Raw genomic sequence first — 20026 nt, 5'->3', positions numbered from 1 at the left:
CTATGGCTTAATTGAAATTCCATGCTTAAAAATTTACTGAATGAGAGAAGGAATGAATAACTAAATAAGTAGTTACATGCCTACTGCACTAGGCTGATGTTCTAAGACCAGGTTTATGAAGACACAGGCATACTTATTACTCTTGTGGAGCTTATAATCTGTGAGGGATAGAATTTCATAAGAAAAAACAACTGGAATAGGTGAAAGAAAAAGAATAATAATTATTTGGTGACATCGAGCAGTGGGGACTAAAGGAGGAGCACGAAAATCTATTATGAGTGAGTGGGAACACGTAAAGGTCAAGGGTTCAAGGATGAGTAGGTGTTCGCCACGTGAACAAGAATGGTCGAGTCAGTCTGGGCAGAGGTGGCTATGTGTGCTAAGCCTGGAGTCAGCATGGCCGTATGAAGGCCCTGGTACCTTGCTGGAATGGTACAAATATAGAGATGAGGCTGGAAAGAGCCTGGAGGGTCTGTCAGGAATCTGGACTGAGCCTAATTTTCCTGTTGCTCTATTAGGTTAGAACAACTTGAATGGTTCTTTTATATTAGTGCAGATAGCCTTGATAAGTCAGAAAGTAATGAAATATTTGAGAGAAGTACCATATGCAGTTTAAAATATGGGTCCTGGAAGTTAAACTTTCTTTTTGTGCTTAGAATACAATATTTCTTGGTGAGAGACACAGAATATATTAAAGTAACAAGGGATTCTTAACTCTGGCTATAAAAGCCAGGTGGGGGCCTAGACCAGTAGCTGAAAAGATATGTTATCTGGGAACTCTGAAAAAGTAATATGAGTATTTATTATATATGTGTATGTTTATTTATATATCTTAATGATGTAATATTCTCTTTGAGAAAGGAACTACATGCACTACATTCGTTTTGTCACATGTTTACTACAACAGATTATAAATGATAAGATCTCTCAAACCTCTTCACTGGGGAAACTGATGAAAACCTTAGCTTGAGTGGGGAGGAAATTTTTTCGATTTTAATCCAATCTGGATTTCCTGTCTTTTGTTCCTCAAACTTTGTAGATCTTTGCTTCCACTGTTTCTTCCACAAGTATATTTAGGCAGAGATATATTTTCCTTTATTGTGGGCCTTTATTGTTAGTCTTTTATGAACGTACTCCAATGTGTTGAGTCTAAACTGCGTCTACAACAGTTGGCAGAATGATCTTGTTGTCTTGCTTTGCTTGTTCAGAGCCCCAGTAAGCCTTATGTAGAATGTATGTGTTGTTTTGTTTCATTTTTCAATGTTTTCCCAAAGTGTTCCTGGTGCTTTGGTCCATGTGGAACTGGAAAGATGTTTGATGCTGAGGTTTGGTGGGAAGTGTAACATATTAACTAGAACTAGGCTTGAAAACCTGTACTCCCCTTAGAAACACAGTCTTAACACTTTCACACCAAGAGTCTCCCATTCCAGTCCCACCCAGCCACACCCCCTCTGAGCAGAATCTCAAGCCTATCCAATTCAATCCTTTCATACCTAGTGTAGCTTAAAACAAGAGCTGAAGTAACCAGGAACTAAGATGAGTCCACTATCTATTAATAGCTTACCTTTGCTGTCCTCATTGCCTGTCCTTTCTATGTGTCTCACAGCTCTAGCCATGTAGCATAGATTTCACATAGTTTATTTGGGAAGCGAACTAAATGGAGGGCACTAATCTATTAGAAGGGAAATCACTTTTCTCTGACTGGGAACCCTAATTGGTTTTAAGGTCAGATCTAATGAACTAGAATAATCTGAATCCAAACATGTACAACATTAAAAAGAAACATGTACAACACATTGTCCCAGTAGCTACTCTGATATTTTATTTTGGCCTGCCTTTCAAATAAGTGTGTGTGTGTGTGTGTGTGTGTGTGTGTGTGTGTGTGTGTATTGATGCATGTGTACCTGCATGAGTGTGTGCATATGTGTGAAGTTTAGAAACAATAAAATATGGACACAAGGATGTTTGCTACCATGGGCACCACGCCTATTTAGTTAAGTGTTACAGTGGCACCATTCATACACCAGAGCTCATAATCTGTCAGCATTTCCATTCTAACCCCCTTCTGAATGAATTCCAAAGGCTACAGCATTTACCAAAGAGCCCATTAATTTTCAAATTATATATAAACTTAAATTAAAACTGGTACTTTGGAGTTTCTCTTTTAAATGTTAGGGATTTCTCCCTTGAGTCCCTCTTTCTGTTAAAAAATAACTACTATAAACAATAAGCTTCTGATAAGAGATACGGTAGCACACTTAATATAGGAGAGAGGCTGGTAAGGCACAAACTCTCTAGAAAGATACCTTTCCCCTTTTATGAATCTTTTGGTGTATCCCCATCCCAATTCCTTCATAGAACTATTATTATAGAACCATTTTATGGGAATAATAGGTATTTCAGGAGTAAAAAAAGAAAGTTTGTACCCTGGTTTACTTTTCCTAAATCTCCTCTTGCAACTTCCCTCATTTTTCATAGGACAAAATTCTATTCTGAAAGTTTCTGGAAAAAAGTTTAATGTTACCATCTTTGATATTCATAAACAGAATAATTTTTAAATAATAGTCTGAAGAAATGCTAACAGACAATTGGGGTGCCTAGAATCATAGCAGCACACTGTTATCTTCTAATGTTAAAGTTTTATCAAAAAATGTATTATCAAAACAGAGTATTTCATGTGTATATAAAATTTAGAGGAAATTTCAAAGTATCATAAGAAATATGACATTGGTATTAAATTTAAGGCCTCTGTGTACCCTCAAGCCCCCATTCTCACCTTAAGTCACAGCTTTTAACATTCAAAAAGAATTATAAAACAAGATTTAAGCTGAAACTATTTTATTTTTCGGTATTAAAGAATTCATATTTACTTAAAGTCTTTTGTAAAAGAGTATAGTAGACATTTCGTCACTGAAAAGAAATTCTTTGGATTTGAGCTTCGAACACTGCATTTCTCTGGGCAATCTATCCACGACTCCTTCTTTAAGGCTCATCTAGGTCCTTGCTTGGAAAGAGCTCTCCCATTTCTGATCTCTCTGTGCCAGCCCGATATGTCTGCCACAGTTGTTTCCTGGCAGACCTGAAAATAAGAAGAGTGTGTGATTAATAGCAGACTCAGTATAACTATGCTTGATTCCATTGGCTTTCAGCCAAGAGAGAAAAGGAATTCAAAAGATTATATGTAACCCTCATCCTCTAAAATAAGATTGCTAACATAGTCATGCTTTTAGTTATGCAAAGATCTCAAAGATTTCAGATTGGCAAGAATTCCAAGATGAGATTTTCTAACTTTTCCTTTTGAATTGTACCTTCTAAGATTATTTTCCCTGACATGCAAATCTGAAGTCTTTAACACTTACTATGATATAGGACATCTCTCTTCTTTGTTCAAGCAAAAACTGAATCTTATACTAACCATATGAACTGATCACATAGAGGCATTTTCTTTCCTTTTGTTTTGGCACACAGGTTATTAAATAAAGATTCTTTTCCTGTGTTGACTGTGTGTGTGTGTGTGTGTGTGTGTGTGAGAGAGAGAGAGAGAGAGAGAGAGAGAGAGAAAGAGAGAGAGAGAGAGAGAGAATTAAACCAATTTCTTTCTCTTTCATTGCTGCCTTTTATTTAAAAATCTATTCAGCTCATGTTCCCATATTTTAATTTAGAAATTAAATTGACTGAAAGGCATTGGATAACATATGAATCACTCCTTTCAGAGGAAATTTTGGTCATGTTTACAGGCTGTACACTACATTCTTAAACAAGTGGAGTTGACTTATTAATGAAATAATCTGTGTCAATATTGACTAAAACAGAAAGAAATGCAGGACTACCCTGATGTTTAAACTGTCTCACAATTAGAGTCTGTCATTGCTGATCATTTCTGTTTGGGGTATTTTGAAATTTTCTCATTCTCATAACCACAATACAGTGGTTTTGTTATATTTCTGGAGGCTAAGACTACAATACTATAATATGGAATATATATTCAAAGAGAAGGTATTTAGAATTTCATCACAGCTGGCCCAAAAGTATGGAGCATCACTTTGCTTAGAGAAATCCTAAATGCGAATATAAAATACTTAGGAAATACAAGAAATGAAAAGAATTAGAGCATGCTTTCAAGAGTAGCCAGACTAATTTTAGGAGAGATGGATGTTCTTCCTAAACATCTTTGGTTTGAATAAAGCACAAGAGAAACATTCTTAGGCGATGGTAGCAAAGATGATTTCCCCCAATCAGCATTTTATAAAAGAAGGCATGGGGAAGGAAGGACCTTTAAGTTCATGTACCAGATTGCATGAAGAAATTTTTCCATTGTGTGAATGTTAGATAGCACTTGCATATCATAAATGTATATCTGCTTTATATGGAATGTTTCTTTTAAATGCATTGTGATATTAAGCAGAGTCATTTGAATAGTAGATGATAATGTTAATGCTATGTAAGTATTATTTTTGTTACGTGATACTTTGGAAAGACTCTATTGCTCTTTTGTCTTCAGAAATCTGTGAAATCAGGACTGATGATGTAGCTCAGAGATAGAGCACTTGCCTTGCCTAGCATGCCCAAAACTCTGGGCTTTATCCCTAGCACTGCAAAAAACAACAAAAAAAAACAACCCTTCCCCCCAAACAAACCTAAAATTTTGAAGCTGGATGTGGTGGCACCCAGCACTTAGGAGGCTCAGGCAGGAGGATTTGTGAGTTTCAGGCTTGCCTGGGCTACATAGCAAGACCCTGTCTCAAACAAACAAACAAACAAACAAAATCAGTAAAACAATATAGTCTTCTTAGGAAATACATAGGAATGTATTAAGTCCTCCTCCCACTCTGGATGAGAGAATCAGTGCTGTTTCCATGTGCCTACATTTCTGTAGGTAGATATTTCAGTTTACAACTGAAAAAGGTCCATGCTTATTTATAGTGATAGAGTAGAGTGGGCTTAGCCCAGGGGACCTCAGGCACATAATCTCTTTCCACTTCAGTTTCTATGTTTGAAAAATAAAGATAATGCTATCATATTTATAGGCATGCTATAAAGACTAAACTAAATTCTTCATGTAAGATGCCTTACAGGACCTGGCACACAGCACCAACTCAACAAATATTACTGTCCCTCAACAATCCTTTGAGGTCTGCAGTTTGGTGATTTTAATTCCAATTCTGTTTTTTTTTTTTTTTTGGTACTGGGGTTTGAACTCAGGGCCTCATGCTTGCTAGGCAGATGTTCTGCCACTTCAGCCAGTCTGCCAGTCCCCCCATCCCAATTTTACAAATGATGACACATACTTACACAGTTATAGTCACATTAGGAATACAAATCTTTCTGATGATAATGATACTACTAACAACAGTGGTAACATTAAGATTACTGGTAATGAATTTCAAGTTGATTGATTGATGACACTTTAAAACTTAATATATTTCAGGAATATTATTGTGATAACAATGTTAAGTCCATAAAGAAATTATTACAAACTTGTATATTAAATAAGAGTTCCTTTTTCTTCCTTCCCTTTCAAAGTTACTTCGTATTTGCAACTATTAAGGACAGAAGATTATAGGCAGAAAACAAGGTATCCTTAGAAAGGGAAAAAGACTTTCTTCCTTAGCTGCATGGTCCAAACCCAGGACAACCAGAAACAGCTCTGTTTTCATTTGGAAACAAAACAAAACAAATGCTGCAATTACTTAAGCTATCAGTTTAAAAGAGATGCATCTGCCTCCAAACCTCTCCACATGGTAACAATTATTGGTCTTAATGTTGCTGACTTGCCATTACTCGAGACCTGTATTCACATTCTTATAAATGAATGTGTATTCATATGGCTAGTTTACATGTGAAATGAACATTTCCATGAATCATGGAGTTTTTTGTGGTCTCAGATGTAGCCATCTTACCAGGTATTAGCCAAGCAGGGTTTCTGTCTGTACTAGGACAGACTACTTCGGTAACAGAAAGTACCAAAGATTGGTGACTGAATTTAATATGGTCAGATACCTTTATGGACTTCAGTGCTTTTGAAATCCTGGGAAAATTGTGACAGTGTGAGTACAGGATAGAGTGTAATATTTATTTATAACTGAATCAATGTTGGCCCATGATAAGGTTTTAGAGGGGTTTATTAAAAATGATTTCCTCTCTCTCTCTCTCTTTTTCCCTCTCCCCATCCCTCTTTTTCTCCTTTACAAGCTCTGACCACATGAAGCCAGTTTGAGTTCATGAAAAACAAGCTGTCAGAGACTAATTTAATTTCCTTTTTGGACAGTTTGACAAAATTAGCGAATCAAAGGAATGCATTTCTATACAGTGTACCTGGATTTAAGTAAGGCACTTCACTAGATTTTTATGATACTCTTAAGGAGAAAAGAGGAACATGTTTTAGATGGTAATATAATCCAAAATATCTAACTATTTCAGGGATGTTAATTAATAAATAGAAATGAACCTATATAAATATCTTTAGCTGTATCATAGAATTCTGAGGTTGGCCCTTTTCAAGGCAAAGATTTTAAGTTCTTAGACGAGGACATTGAGGATATTTAAGAATTCTGGCCAAACTTGGAAATAGCATAGCATTGAGACTGAGTGGAGTGACAGACTTGTTGCAATTTGCCAGAGACATCCCCAGTTTGAGGACTGGAAGTCCTTAGCCCTGAAAGACCCACTAGTCTAGGCCAAGTGGGACAGTGAGTCACCAGAGGTTTGAGCCGTAACTAAGAGAAAGAGTAAGAAATTATCAGTCATCACACAAGACAGTGCTGATTTATTAAAAAGCCTAGCATATTTGAGGAGCTATGAGTTGTTCAGGGGTGCTGGGACATATGTTGATGACAAGGGCAGATAGCTACAAATCGGATACAATGGGATCTTCCTTTTATAAAATTGTGATGAAATATGCATAAAATAAAACTGGCCAGTTTAACTACTGAATTGTACTCTTCAGTGGCTTTATGTATATTTATATTATTATATAACCATGACCCACCCATCTAATCCAGAACCTTTTTCATTTTCCCAAACTAAAACTGTGTTTCTGTTAAACATTAACTCCTCCCAACCCCTCGCAACCACTGTTCTACTTTCTGTGTCTATGAACTTGCCTACTCTGGGCATTTCATGTAAGAATCATATAGTATTCTGTGATTGGCTAATTTCTGTTAGCATAATGTCTTCAAGTTTTATCCATGTTGCAGTATATGCCAATATGCCTTCTTTTGTAAAATTAAATAATTATATGTAATACTATATTTTCTTTCTTATACTGTATTTTCTTTATCCATTCATTTCATTCATCTCATTCTTCTGTCAACGGACCCCAAGTTTTCTTCCACTTTTTGAGTATAGTGAGTAATGTTAGTATAAACACAGGTGTAAAAATATCTTTTGAGGCCCCTAGTTTCAAGTCTCTGAGGGTATATACCCAGAAGTGGAATTAATGGACCATTCTATTTATAATTTTTTGAAGCTAGGTATAGTGACACATACCTGGAACCCCAGCACATGGGAGGCTGAGGTGGGAAGATCATGAGTTCAAGGCTAGTTTGGATTACATATTTAGACCCAGTCTTAAAAACAAACAAAAAATAATAAATTTTTGAAAAACCACTATACTTTTTTCCATAACATTTGTACTATTTTACATTCCTGTTCCAATTTCACTACATTCTCAACATTTAACACTTTCTCTCTCTTTCTCTGTCTCTCTTCCTCTCTGTCTCTGTCTCTCTTTTTCTCTCTCATGATAGCCATCTTAATGGGTGTGGTTGTGGTTTGGTTATGGTTTCCCTAATGATTAGTGGGTTAAACACTTTCTCAAGTGCCTACTAGCCATTGGTACATAATTTTGAAGAAATGTTTATTCAAGTCCTTTGCCATTTTTAAATTCAATGTCTAGAGGTTGCTGAGTAAGAGGAATTTATTTATTTATTTATTTTTTATTATTCATATGTGCATACAAGGCTTGGTTCATTTCTCCCCCTGCCCCCACCCCCTCCCTTACCACCCACTCCACCCCCTCCCTCTCCTCCCCCCTCAATACCCAGCAGAAACTATTTTGCCCTTATTTCTAATTTTGTTGTAGAGAGAGTATAAGCAATAATAGGAAGGAACAAGGGTTTTTGCTGGTTGAGATAAGGATAGCTATACAGGGCATTGACTCACATTGATTTCCTGTGCGTGGGTGTTACCTTCTAGGTTAATTCTTTTTGATCTAACCTTTTCTCTAGTACCTGTTCCCCTTTTCCTATTGGCCTCAGTTGCTTTAAGGTATCTGCTTTATAAGAGGAATTTAAAAAACATATTATTGCTACTTGAATGAGTGTGTCTACAGGATCTTAAGTGCCATCAGATGCAGATCTGAAATCACTTAAGAATTTTGAGCTGAAGATGACAAGAGGTTTAAATTTTAGGTAGATCATGGTAAATAAGTTAAGAAGAAGGATTAAAGGGGATGAGACCAGATGGAGGAGGCACCTTTTATAATTGTGAGTCAAGAAACAATGAATACCTTTGGTAGTAGAGTTGGAGAAGCAGAGCTCTGGATGAGATTTTTAATAGGTCAGTATGTAAAGGCTTGGGTGATTGATAGAAGAAATCCAAGACAACTTCCTAGTTTCTAACTTAGGAAACTATGTGGATATTGGCATCATTCACCAAATTCAAGAATCTAAGGAAAAGTAAAACCAGTTTTGGATAATTTTCATATGAGGTGTCTGTAAGGCAGTCAGGTACATATATGTCTAATTGGTAGCTAAATATATTGATCTGAAACCCAGCATTAAAATTTGGGCTGACAATATATACTTTTCACTGTGGAGGGGAACCTTAAAACCATAGGTTTTCCTGGGGTAAGATATGGAATTAGAAAAGTATACTGATTTCTGAGGAGCACTGAAACCTTTGGGCCTGGAAAAGGAAGACGCCCACAAAAAGAACAAGAAAGAATATTCACAGAGATGAAATCTACACGGATATAATTTCAACTCAATATAAGAACTTTATAAAAGTTGTTTGAAAAGAAAAAAATGGGGGGAAATCCTTTGAAGCCCTTGAGCTGTTGTTAGAATGGAATACCTGCTTGCCTGGATGTCACAGATGGACCCATTCCCTTTTGAGGATTTGGTTCCCATGCTGAGTATATATTTTAAGACTAGAAGAACAAGCTGTCTCACCAGAAAACAAGGTGAATTACCAAAATCCTGGGAGTTTTTTACTCATTTAAGATTTGAGGTTTCCAGGACTGATTGAATTCATTAAGGAGAAATACATGAGCCTTTTTTAGTTTTCCAAGGCAAGAGCCAGGCATATCCCACTCAGAAATTGCTGCAAATATTTTGGGAATATAAACCAAAATAATAACTGTGATTCTCTTATAAATAATGCTTGCTGAAAGACTCAGACTTAGTGGCCAACTACTTAAGCTCCAGTAAGATGAGTAAGAGATCTTGCTGGCACTCTGGAAAATAACTTCCCCTGTGTCTAAGGAAGGCTCTTTGTGTGTTACAATTTTTATTTATAATTATTAAATATGAATACAGGAACATAATGAATAAAGGAAAGATGAATGAGAACATAAATGAGAAGTGCTCTTGTTCTCTGTCCCAAACTACAAGGTTTACAGAATCCCAGGAAAATCAAAGAGATCAGAATAAAATCTCTCCAAAGAGCAAATGATAAGCATTCCATCCCTGTCTAGGAGAGGGCAGGTTTGTCTTTGAATCCTTAACGTGGTCTGTAACTCATAACGAAGTCCACCTGCCTCTATATGCTGACTGACAGCACAGCTGCATTCCCTCAGACAAGGCGGGCTCCCACGACCCACCAGACCTGGATGAAGTTCAGATCACCAGTTAGTGTAAGCCCATTGCTGGTCTCCAAGGGATGGTAACCAGCTTTCCAAACAAATGTGAACAGTCTGGAAATCATCTCCATAGTCTACACACAAGCAAAGCTGTTTGGGAATGAAGGCAGTAACTCCTTGTCTCAAAGTCTGTATTATTCATTTCTTACATTCCTCATCCATGGGGATGGGGATGAGAAAGTGAAATTTCTATAAAAAAACAGTACCATTCTAATATCCTTCTTGCAGTGTCAGACAGTGAGGATTTGAATCCTGCCTTTGTCATTTATTACTTCATTAGCTTAGATATTTTTGCTTCAGTTTTCCTTATCTAGTGAGGTTATTGGGAGAATTAAATGAGTTCATAAAGAGCTCAGAACAGTATAGGTACATAGTGCTCAAAAAATGTATGCAGGATATATAGGAATTTTATCTACACAGACTTAGAGTAATCATCAAACCAACTGATATTATTCCTGAGCAGGCAATGGGAGAGGACTAGGATGCTTAATGAATTAACCTTTCCAAAATGTAAATAGGTTGCCCCACTCATTGAACTATTGATGTAATCACCTTTTTTCACCGCCAGTCTCCAGGTCCTGGGGTCTTCAGGTTTTCCTGAGGAGGAGGTATTTATGATATAATGACGTGTTTAAAATATTCAGTATGCTGACCTGTGTGGGGTCCTTGAGTTCCAGGTGATTGAAGAATTGGAGGCAGGAGAAATCCAGTGGCTAAGAGCTAATATATCTGCTTCATTAAATATATATATATATGAACTAGTGATACATATATTCTTACAAGACTAGAATCCACTGCTTCTGGTCCAGTTCTCTCATTCCAAGAAATATTTCTTAGGCTTTCATGATACACAAAACATTGAAAATTAAGAGGTTAATAAAACAATACCTCAGCCCATGGTGGTCAGCTTTCTATCACTGAGACAAGATATCTACAATAACCAAGTCAAAGGAAGAAGTACCTCACAGTTTGGGAGGTTCAGTCCGTGGTTGGTTGACCCTTTGCTTTCAGGCCTATGGCAAAACAACACATCACCATGGAGGGCACGTTGTGAAGCAAAGCTGCTACCACAAAGTAGAGGGGTCAGGAGGAGGGGCCAGAGTTCCAATATTTCCTTCAAGAGCACCCTCCTAATGATCTACCTTCCCTTCACTAGGCTCTACCTCCTACAGGTTCCACTTCCTTTCAATACCGCCACAGGCTGGTGACCAAGTCTTTAGCATGTGGCTTTAGGGAACATTTAAGATCCAAACCATAACAGAAGTCCACCAAGTACATTGACAATTATCATACATTGTGGCAAATATTAACTGCTACAAAGTTGGGGAGACAATGTCAGAGGAGCTTGTCATACTCTACTGATAACTTCTCTCTCCCACTGAGGAGGTCCTAACGTATATCAACACCGTCCTAGGCTCTCTGAGGATGCAAATGTTGAAAGGTACAATCTCTGCCCAGCAAAGGTTGTAAAGGTCATCACAAATACAGTACAAAGTATCCCACCCCAGGTTGTGAGTTTTGGAGGCAGTGTAGCGCTAGTGGAGTGTGGAAGATAAAGAGCTTACTGAAAAATGAGACAACTGAAGGAGATGAAACTAGCATTGAACTTTGATGGGAATAACAATCTGAACAGAGCATCTTGGACTCCAAATGTACTTCGTGAAAGCAAAAATGTAATCCTTCCTTTTGTCTCTTCTCAATCTGATTCCTTCCTCCAATATGATGGCTGTTGCCATGACAATCTTTTTCAGAATTTATAAAGAATTTAAATTGATGGACTTAAAGCATTACTTCTGCCAAATGTGCTTTGATTATGCTTCCTAACTTGTCCTTTCTCAAGGATTCATTTTAAATTTAAATGAATTTTTTAGATTATTTACCTGTTTCTTTCTGAACATACCATCCTAGTTATTCCTCAACAAGTTCTTTTCCTGATCCATTCTCTTAAGAAATGTCTTTAGATGGATTTTAGTTTTATATTTCATTATTTTCTAAATATAAATTAATATGTGACTTTTAAGTAAAGACAATTTTCCAAATAAAAAACTGCCACATATTATTAAATATTTTCCAACTACGTATGTGTGAATATGTGCATATAAGTTTTAAAATAAGCATCAAAGTCTACCAAGTAACTAAATAATAATAAAACAGATTAATATTAGATGGCCAGACATTATTATCTAAACTTGGATAAACTGAATTATTTTTCCAAATAAAATATAAAAATCATCAAGTCGAGACGATTAGGAGAAAAATGATGTAATTAAATCAACTTTTAAATAGCTATAGCATGCTGAATTTCCTAGGAACCTTCAAATGTTTGCTTAAGATAGCCAAAATAATTGAAATAAAAGATAACAAGTCCCAAAACAGTTCTTTGAAATCATATTTCTAAGTATTTATAAATTTTCCCCATTATCTACATTATTTAGAAAAGAGTATTGTTTTCCCAGGAAGGAAACTTTCTCTTAAAAAACCACTCCGTTCTTTCCCTTGCTAGAAAATATGCGAGATCATTCCAACATGGAGAATTTTACTTGAGAAAAATTCTGAATATCATGAAAACTTTAACTCTTTTTGGCACTAATGGTCACTGTCCATTCCAAGAAGTTTTCTTCTTGATGAAAGATGATAATAATCAATGTCTACTAAAAAACAAAGTAAAAATCTGGTAACTGCAGCAGGTAGTGGAATGGGATCAGCACGAGATTCTAGAGTCTGGACTGGGATCAAGAAGCCTGCTTATCAAGGAGAAAAGAGTAGATTCTATAGATATGTTTTCAAAGTGTTCACTTTTTTAAAATCTCTATCCATTAAATATCCAATAGTATCTATTAGAATATTTATGTTTTACCCTTTATTTAATTTTTATTTAATTTCCAATGCAATGTAAAAGTGTTCACTTTAAATAGAGCATTTTGACAAATGTACATATCTGTGAAACCATTAACCCAAACAAAATATGAACACTTCCATCACCCTAGAAAGTTCTCTCATGCCTGCTTGCAAACAATTCCCAGCTCCTTCACGCACACACGCACACACATCATTGCCCCTGGAAACTACTGATTGTATTCTATCACCATCTATTAGTTTTCAATTTTCTGGAATTCATAGAAATGGAACTCTATAACAGACATTCTCTTTTCTCTGGCTTCTTTTTGCTCAATTGTTTTAAAGACTTACCTTTGCTGTTGTGTGCACTAACAGGTTTTTCTTTTTGCTACAGAGGATTTTCTATTGTGTAAATATACAGCAGTTCATTTATTCATTCATCTATTGACAGAAATTAGTTGTTTCCAGTTTTAGACTATTAGAATAAAACTGCTGCTGTGGTTAGTCAATCATCTTGCTATTTTTTCCTATTTGCTCCTTAAGTTTTTATTTCTCCTTTCCTGCCTTTATTTGTGTTAATAAAATATGTCTTTAGCATTTCTTTTAATTCCTTTATTGTATTTTTCCCTCTTTTATAGCACTGGGGATTAAACCCAGGGCAAGCGTTCTACCACTGATTTACGTTTGTCCCACCACTGAGTATGGGGGTTCTCTGTTTTGTTGAGACCGTCTCACTGTGTTGCCTGGGTTGGCCTTAAACTTGTGACCCTCCTGTCTTAGCCTCCCAAGTAGCTAGTTTTACAGGTATGCTCCTCCACACCACCTCTGAGCTCTTAACTACATTTTGTTATTATTTTTAAGTGGTGACTCTAGCACAAACAATATTCACAGTTATCAAATACGAGTTCAATCCTTTACCACTTCACTCTTTATACCTGACACTTCATATTCCCATTTGCTGCTTTTCATGTCACAAATGTAATAATCTTGCATTCACTTGACTTACCTTTGTTATATCTTTTACTTTCATATAGCTTATAAGAGCTCAATTTACAATGTCATTTTTCTTTTAAATGTTCACTTTATATTTACCCATTCCTTACTATAGATTGGAATTCCATATGGTATCATTTCCTTCCAATCTGAAGATATCCTTAGGCAGGCACCAGTGCCTCGTGCCTATAATCCTTGCTACTCAGGAGGCTGTGATCAGGAGGATCACGGTTTAAGGCCAGCCCAGACAAAAAGTTTGCAAGACCCCTCTCAACCAGTAGTTGAGCATGATGGAGCACACCTGTCATTCCAGCTGCAGGGGAGGCTGAGATCTGAAGGCTCATGCTTCCAAGCCAGCCTGGGTAAAGAAAAATTTCCAATCTCAGTGGAAGAATTCTGGGCATGGTGGCACACACATGCCATCCCAGTTATGGTGGGAAGAGCAAAGTAGGATTGCTGTTCTGGACAAAAACCAAGACCCCATCTCCAAAATAAACAGAGAAAGGGGGCTGGAGGTGTGGCTCAAGAGGCAGAGTACCTGCTGAGCAAGGCTGAAACCCTGATTTCAAGCCCTAATACCACAAAAAAAAAAAAAGAAAGAAAGAAAAGAAAGAATATCCTTAAGCATTTCTTATCATGCAAGTCTTCCAAAAGATATTTCCAAAGTCCTTCAAACACTAGATTGATATCTCTGTGTGTGTATGTAATAATGGGGTTTGAACTCAGGGCCTATACCTTGAGCCACTCACCAGTCCTTTTTTGTATTGGGTTTTTTCAAGATGGGTCTCAAGATGTGTCATGAGATGGGTCTCATGAACTATTTGCCCAGATTGGCCTCAAATTGCAATCCTCCTGATCTCTGCCTCTTAAGAAACTAGGATTTCAGGTGTAAGCCACTGGCACCCAGCTTTTTTTTTTTTTTTTTTTTTTGTAGCATTTCAAAGATATCTTTCCTTTGTCTTCTGGTCCTCAATGATTCTGAAAAGAAGTTAGCTATTATTTGTATCATTGCTCTCTTGTATTTAATGTGTTTTTTTTCTACTTTTGTGTTTGTTTGGGGGGGTACTCATGCATGTTAGGAAAGTGCTTTACCATTTGAGCCATGCTCCCAAGCCCTTTTGTTTTAATTTTATTTTTGAGACAGGCTCTCCTTATCTTTTTGTTTGGGTTAGCTTAGCCTTGAACACATACTTCTGCCTCCACCTCCCAAGTAACTGGATTATAGGCATGTGCCAGAATGTCCAACTCAGATTATCTCTTTATTTGTTTGGCCTTCCTTCCTCCCTTCCCTCTCTCCCTCTTTCCCTCCCTCCCTTCTTTCCACGTGAAAGAGCATCTACTTAGTTTCATAGTGAAACCATTTCTCTCCATTTCTTCCACCCTGCATAAGTATTGTATATTGGCTACAGTAGACCAGGTATAACTCTATGCCACACACAGTGTTCTGAATGAAATACAACTTCTTCAATGTACCAACCACAAATATGACAGAATTGGAAGAACACCAACAATAATGAATATATTTGGGTGTTCCTGTAGGTTTAAGGCAAAAATCTATTATTATACAACTCTGAAATGTCACTATCCATTATAAGTTTTAGTTTTGCCAGTTGTAGAATAAAAAGCAATTGAGGATTAGATTTCAAAACTCTTTTAGCAGTAGTTTAGAAATAGCCAGGCAAATAGAAATTATGCCATCTGAATTTCTGCACAACTGAAGGGCAACTTCTTGCCTGAATCTAGTTCACAGCATTCCTCAGCTGGCTAGGGAGGCTGCAAACATGAGCCAACAGTCCAGTGATTTGACCCCTGTTCTTCCTGCTATGGGATGTATAGCTGCACTTTAATATGTATTAATTTGAACTAATCTTAGTTATATGAAGACAAACAGCAAAGTCCTATGACTTGGTTTGAAGGTAAGAGAAGCAGGTGAAATGAGTCATAATGTTTTGACACCTTCTAGCCAGCTTGACGGCCATTAGATGGTAGACTGCTCTAGACCCTGTATTTTTCTGATTTGTGTAATTATTTAAATTCCTGATGCCTGATCCATGGAAAGTTATTTGACAAGTCTTTGCTATTGAATAAACATCAGGGAAAGATACATGTCTCAGTTATTTTGGCACAGGAGATTATAAATAAAGGTAACCTATTAGTACTTCATCACCAAAAGATCTTAATAAATTGGTTTTCTGCCTTAGTGGAATGAAATAGACATATTTTACTATGGCAATAGATGTTATCCAAACTTGAATCTTGACCTTGTCACTTACTACTGAGTTGGTGTGATGATGGATAACTTACTTGACATCTTTTAGTCTCAGTTGTCTCATTTGTAAAATGAAGGTAACAATCCTGACTTCATAGAATTATTGTAAATATATGTGCTGCAGGGTAAGATCTTAATTGCTGTAACTGTTGTTAAATCACTTTTAGGAATGTTGACTCTTTGTGCTGGGCCTGTGGTCTTTGGTACTAGAGGCAAGAGCTCTACTACTGAGCCACATTCCTATCTTGAATTGTTTTTTAGAGGATAGATGAATAAGAAATGACAACATTTATAAATGCTCATCAGAAGTGAATATGTACACTTCGGTTTTTAACCAAAAATTTGGCTATAGACAAAGTTTTTCTTTTGTAAAATAAATTAGTTCTTATAAAAGCAAAGATTTTGAAATATTTGTGAGCTATTCTCACAACTGAAGTAACTAGATAACTAAGGCCAATTGAATGTATTCCCTAAAAATCTATACTCAAGTCCAAAGCCCTGTTACCTATGGGCTTGCTCTTCTTTGGAAACAGGGTCTTTGCAGTTGTCATTAAGTTAAGATGGAGCCATATAGGATTAGGGTAGGCCCTTAATCTAATAACTGGGGTCTTTACGGAGGAAAGGAGAAGGAGACACAGACAACAGGAAAGAAGGCCTGTGAATGTGGAGGCAAAGATTGGAATGAGGAAGCTGAAAGCTGAGGATTGACAAAGAACGCTGAAAGCCACCAGCAGCTAGAAGAGTCAAGGAAGAATTCTTCCCTCCGGCCATACAGAGCCTGCCAACACCTTGGTTTCAGATTTTTTACCAGAACTGTGAGAGAACATGTTTCTGTTGTTTTAAACTGCAGAGTATGCAATACTTTGTTATGGCTTTACAAGGAAACTAACAGAATAACTAAAGAAGGGTGCTATTTTTCTTCATCTTTAAAGTTCTTTGTGAAACAAAGCTTTAAAAAAATATCTTTAGTTGAATTTGTTTAAAATATATGGTTTGTAGGCAGGAACTTCACACTTCATTTTCCACTTAAACTTTTTTTGGCGGAGAATGATATTTATAAACTATGGAACGACAACTAGTGGAAGAAGTATTTTAAACATGGGGCTATGTTTAAGCAAAGTTACTGACCATGAAGGGGTGTGAGTTACATCCTAATACAGTGGAAGTTCTTTATAATGTTTTCCAGGAGACCAGGTTTTTGAACTCTATGTTCAGGAAACCATTACATGGAGGAAAATATTGCTTTATGGGTCTCCAGCTAGGACTTATAAGTGTTATGTACAAAAAAACATTGAAATTGGGGGAAGGGAGAGATGTTATAACAAAGTGATCCTGTATTATGTTCCAAAATGCCAGATTATGAGGAGCATTAATTCAAATTCATTCTTATCCAGTTGCTTTTGTTCACATTTCTGGGGTTAATTTCACTTGCATTTTACATAAACATCTCATTTGGAGTTAAAAATCAAAATACAAACATAAAAGCCTTTTAGCCAAAAGCATGCAGTGCTTCTAGAGGTACCCCATTTCTACTTAGAAGGCAGAGGGCACGGGAGCAACCTCCTAAATTATGAGTATGCAGTAAAGTCGGTAAGTATAGGTGACATCTAGGGTGTGGGCAGTGGGCAATACGAGAGGAAGGGAGAGCGTGGAAGTTCCCTGGGCTCCAGATAATTGTAGTACTTTTTTAAAATTCTGTTCCAGTTATTTTACATTTTAGTTTTCTTATCTACTTGGTTCTTAAAATGATTGTTTTAGCTAATATATACAAAGCACACAGATAAATTTCTAGCATGAATGAAAGTTCAATAAATATTTTTTCTTCTTCCTTGTTGAACCTTTAACATACATTTGAGAGCACTTCTCTGTCTTTCTATCTTGGAACTGAGGGGAGGCTAGATGAAATGCCAGAACCATGTTCAAACACCCAAGTTATGATTCAGTGACTAGAAAATTCCAGTATCTGCCTTACCAGTGTGGAACCTGTTAGGCTTCCCTTGGATGGAATGGAGGATTTCCATCCTGCTAGGCTGTGCAGGGAATCACCGGCTCAGGTATAATCATAGTCTTTCCCAGCACTTGAGGGAGGTCTCTGTTCACTTTGTAATTCAACATGCGGCAAAGAAAAGAATTCTGAACTGAGAGCAATGAGAACCTGAAGCAAATTTCTCCCTGGTTTCTAATTCTTTCAACTGGACAGCAGGGGAACAGATTGATCTCCAAGGTTATTTTGACATATGTTAGCAAGGTATATTTTGGAAATTAGGCAGCTGTTGGCTTAAATCTTAGTTCTACTACTTACAGTCACTCAATTTTTGACAAATAATTTAACTTCTCTGAGTCTTACCTACCCAATTGTAAAATATGGAAACTACCTAATTGAAAGAGTTGTGATAAAGATTCAGTGAGAAAAAAATTTGAAAGTACCTGATATAAAGCAGACACTCAATAAACATTACTCCCTTTTCATTAGATCAGCGATTCTTTGGCAAGAATCAGAATTACCTACAGGGTTTGTTAAAACATATAAATGGCTCACCTAGAGTTTGACTCAGTAGGCCTGGGGTAGGGGTCCCAAAATTTGCATTTCCAATAAATGCCCTGGTGATGCCGCTCCTCTAGAGATTATTTTTTGAAAACCATCGCTTTGGACCAGGGGTTGGCAAAATATAGCACTTGGGCGAAATTTGGCCTACTCCTTATTTTTGTAAAAGAAAGAAAAAGTTTTATCAGAACACAGCCATGCGCATCGTCTATGACTGGTTTTGGCCTACTATGGCAGAACTGAGTAGCTGTGTCAGAGACTACATGGCTTATGAAGCCTAAAAATATCGACTATCTGGTCCTTCTCAGAAAACTGAGCATTTCTGTTTTAGGCTATCATCTTCCCAAAGAGTTCTTTTCTGTCAGTAGGTCTGGATATATTTCCCAATATTAAGAAACAAAGTGTTTGGTAAGCCTAATTGAATGTAGAGAGACTTAAAGGTGTTTCTGCAGAACACAGTTAAGAAGTCTCTTATATTCAAATCCCAGCTCCACCACTTACTGCCGTGTGGCCTTGGATATTTTATTTCATGAATATGTTAAGTAGAGATAATAACAGTACTTATGACATTGAGTTATTGTGAGTTAATACATTTGAAGCCCTTACTAAAGTTTCTGGCATATCGAAATCCCAAATAAGTGTTAGCTATTGCTACTACCATTATTATTATTAAAGGAAAAAAACATTAAAGGTGCCTATTCTCAGAATCATATTTTCCCTTTCTGGGCTTTTGAAGTTTCTTAGTAGATGAGATCATTAAATGTATTCATTCTCTGTTTATGATAGCAATGCAGCCACTTATTCTGGTTTAAAATATTTGATCACAAATCTTACTATCTCTAATGACTATCAAAAGCAAAGAGACAGAATTGCATTTTATGGGGGTGATTCATTAGAATTAATGACAACATTAATAGAACCTTACCCAAATTCTTTCTTTTTTCGGCAGCCCTTTGTGGAGACTTAAAGGCTTTTCTAAAGTGGGAAGGAGATCAAAGGTTCTTTAAATCAGAAAATCCAGTGTATCATACTGAGGAATCTCTGTGGTGAAGCTTAAATTTCTACCCTGAGTTGTTTGTTCCCAGTCTGAGGCTCTCCAGAAAAGTCTTGGGGAATGATAGGTTCTTCTGAGATTTTGTCAGGGTGCTTGTTTTGCTTGTAGAATTTCTCCTTCTAATAATATTTGAACTTGAGGAACCGAATGTGCAAATGATAAACTAGAGAGGCTTTCTTGGTGACACGCACAGTATCAGTCAGCTCCTCTCTTTCTCCTCTTGTCCAGACTGCAGCTTCACTGTCACTCAACATTCTGTCACCACTTTCTCCTTTACCTCCTCAAAGCATGATGGTTTTAACAGTCAGGCAGATCTAGATTCAAGCCTTGGTTTTTCCCACTTCGAAAGTATGCCCCTGGGCCTCTATTTCCTCTTTTCTAAAGTGAGATAATAGAATAATGTAGGAATTAAATATTCAGGCATATGAAAGTGCTTTGCATTTAAAAAAAAAAACCTCTATAAAC

At 36.7% G+C, this 20026-nt stretch overlaps 1 protein-coding gene across 2 annotated transcripts in view; it reads right to left on the bottom strand.

Annotated features, from left to right (window-relative positions):
* Positions 1-2944: 2944 nt before the first annotated feature.
* Odf2l (outer dense fiber of sperm tails 2 like) overlaps positions 2945-20026 on the bottom strand; it is a 205842-nt gene continuing 188760 nt past the window's right edge. Inside the window, exons 22-23 of one of the 2 annotated variants that reach the window (XR_012449821.1) lie at positions 19433-19939; positions 2945-3079 (exon numbers count right to left, since the gene is read on the bottom strand). The gene's annotated coding sequence lies outside the window, so the exon portion shown is untranslated. The remainder of the gene's footprint in view (positions 3080-19432; positions 19940-20026) is intronic. The other variant, XR_012449822.1, reaches the window with a different exon arrangement.

This window comes from Castor canadensis, chromosome 7 (genome assembly GCF_047511655.1).
Source record: "Castor canadensis chromosome 7, mCasCan1.hap1v2, whole genome shotgun sequence".
Taxonomy (NCBI): domain Eukaryota; kingdom Metazoa; phylum Chordata; class Mammalia; order Rodentia; family Castoridae; genus Castor; species Castor canadensis.
This window is presented reverse-complemented; position numbering and strand designations above follow the sequence as displayed.